The sequence below is a fragment of the Phoca vitulina genome, unplaced genomic scaffold (assembly GCF_004348235.1).
Source record: "Phoca vitulina isolate PV1807 unplaced genomic scaffold, GSC_HSeal_1.0 scaffold22, whole genome shotgun sequence".
Classification (NCBI taxonomy): domain Eukaryota; kingdom Metazoa; phylum Chordata; class Mammalia; order Carnivora; family Phocidae; genus Phoca; species Phoca vitulina.
The window spans coordinates 36,324,707-36,327,610 of NW_022589725.1; positions in this window are offsets into that span (position 1 = coordinate 36,324,707).

Here is a 2,904-nt window from a genome sequence, read left to right on the forward strand (position 1 = left end):
CCCCCCCCCCCCCCCCCCCCGCCTCGGCTAGGGTCTTAAAGTCTCTCTCCCCTAATCCTTTCCCCGGGGAGGCAGGTGATTACCGAGAGGACAGACCTCAAGTGGATGGCCTGGAACCCAGAGGTATCAAAAGGCCAGCGGTAGGAGCCCAACTTCGGTCACCCCACACAGTGACCTCCGCATAGATCAAAGAGCACACTGGTTAACAATCCTTTCGTAAGGATCTTACAAAACCTCTTTTGCAGATGAGAAAAACTGAGGCTTATTAACCAGGTCATACCAGACACGGATAGAGAAACTGGGAAAGCGAAGCTGAAAGAAAGCCGAAGAAGGAGCCGGAATTGCAACTCTAAGGGGACCTTGCAATTCCTGCGCAGGAGCGTCCCTAGAGCCTCCTCCCGCTCCCACTGCAAGAAGGGGCCCTCTGGACCAGGTTGGAGAGATAGATGAACCCGGGGTGTCTTCCTTTTTTGCAGAGTGGCAGTGGCGGGAGCGCAGCGCCTGAGGACACTTTCACTGTCTCCTCCCCAGGGAGAAGCGCCTCCCCTACCCCCTTGCGGCTTTAATCCACGTCCCCACTCCCACGCCCAGCTGCTGCGGCGGACCATTGACTTGCTCGCGGAACTCTGCGGGATCCTCTCAAGAGGCCCCGCGCGGGGGGATGGGAACGCAGCCACGCGAGCCGGACTAAGCTCCTGGCTCAACGTCCGCCAAGGTGCGAGAGCGCTTCCAGTCGTTTAGGAGACTGGGAAAGGAGAGTGCGAGCTGGTACCACCCCGAGCCCACCCACATTCCGCGAGTCCCCTGGCGCCCTGGCAGGTGCGGAGTCTATGGGTGGGTGCAAGGGTTTGGTGAACTTTTCCGCGCCCTGGCTGGGTGGAGGGTAGGCTCCTCCCAGCCCCCTCTCTCGACAAACAAATCTGCGGCCAGGAAAAGAGCCCTCTGGAGCATCCCCGCCCTGGCTTACCCCCAGAGTCGTTTTGGAACCCTAAATCCGTTAAAGGGTCCGGATCTGTCTTCATCAGCCAGGATTATCTGGGATTTAACTAATCAGTAAAGGTTTCTCTGCTCATTATTTTCCAAGAAAGGTTTCCATCCCCTCTCTGTGGCCAACCACGAATGTGTGCTCCATTTACCCTGGCCACCCACGCGTTCCGGCTTGGCCCAGCGCGAGGCTGACACCGGACCCGGTGTGAGTGGCTCAACTGAGACGCGTCCTCGGCTTTTAGGGAGCCACCCCTGGCCAGGCTGGCAGCATTAAAATACAGTAGGAGTACGGGTGAATAAAATGCATCTCCATGTGAGTGCTCAAACAAGCCCTATGGCTCTATTCCTCTTCTGATTTTCTTCCTGCCTCTCTGGCTACTCCTCGGTTGCTTTTGTGCCCCCCTCCCCCTTAAAGCCTGTGTAGATACTGTTCCACCCTCTCTACCATCTCGTGCCCTGACCATTCTGCCTGCACACCTGCCCAACCTCAAGTGCCAAACCACCCACATCTTCGCCTGGGGACTTTCTCTGGTCTCCAGAGGCCACTTTGCCCACTAAACAGAGGTACCAAGGATTAAAACACCCTGAGAAGCCCTGGACCACCTGCCCCAGGTCTAGAGTGGAATAACTCAGGAATGCATTCTATTCTGCTTCCCAGAGGTCCCCAGCAGGGTGTGCCCCAGTTACTTGCTAATTATCATATCCAAACTGCTTTCTTCCTAGGTGCTGTGAGCGCCCCACCCAGACTCCTATTCTTGGGCTCTGGGACCTCCCTCCAGCTGCTGTGAATGTAGGCTGCTAAGAGCTCACCATTGCCCATAATGAGAATTGCCCCCTGCTGACAAAAGACTTTAACCTACACCCCCTATCCGCACATCCAGAATGTTTGACTGACTTATATTAGACACGATACAAGGCTACCCCTTGCCTCCAGAGGGACAATTCCGTAGAGCTAGTTCTGCTTCAAACCTCTTTCTGCTCAAGGATCAGGCCAAGGCTCAGCTCGACCTATGAGCACACTCTTGCCCAGCTCCTCCCCCTTCTCTGACTTCCCTAATCCCTGAGACCTCTTCAGCTTCTTCCCCAATAAAGCTCATACATCCACATTCTCTCTCCAGCTCTGCTTCTAGGAACCTGTTCCCACCTTATTTCCCTGCTTCCCTATGGTGTTGCCCAAAAGCATCTCCCAGATAAATGACTTATCCTGGAGTGCTTGACTCAGAGCCCACCTCTGGGGAAACCCAAACTCACACATCCTATTTCTCAGGCTCCCCTGGGCACCATTCTCTCTCCCTCACATGAGATCCCATGATTCAGTCATCATCTGCCTGCCAAGAACTCCCAAATTTGTCTCCAGCCTGGGATGTGCTCCTGCAGTTCAGGCTCACATCAATGGCCTCCTGGACTTCTGTCCCAGTGTCCCAGGAGTACCACAGCACAGTCCCATCAGCACTGAATGCAACATCTGCCCCTCATGTCTGCATCTCCCCAAGCCTTCTTCAGCTCCACCCCAGGGACCCAAACAGAGCCCTCCCCACCAGGTCTACCTCCAATTACCAAAAATAACATGAGTAACAACAAGGGCTGACATCTCTTGGGTTCTTACTATGGGCAGCTACTATTACATATGCCTTATCAAAAGGATCGCATTTCATCCTGACCACAACTCTAAGGGTGGATGCTATTGTTGTCTATATCTTTCAGGTAAAGAAACAAAGATTTGGGGAGGGGGCAAGTAATCACATAAATTACCCAAGGTCACCCCACTGCCAAGTGGCAGAGCCAGATTTGAACGCAAACACTGTGAGACTAATGCATAGTTCTGCACCACTAGCTAGCCTGCATCCGTCTTCAAGTTCTCTCCCTGCCCATTGCCACACAATGGGTCTGGCCAAGCTAGCACTTGCTAGAGGGAAA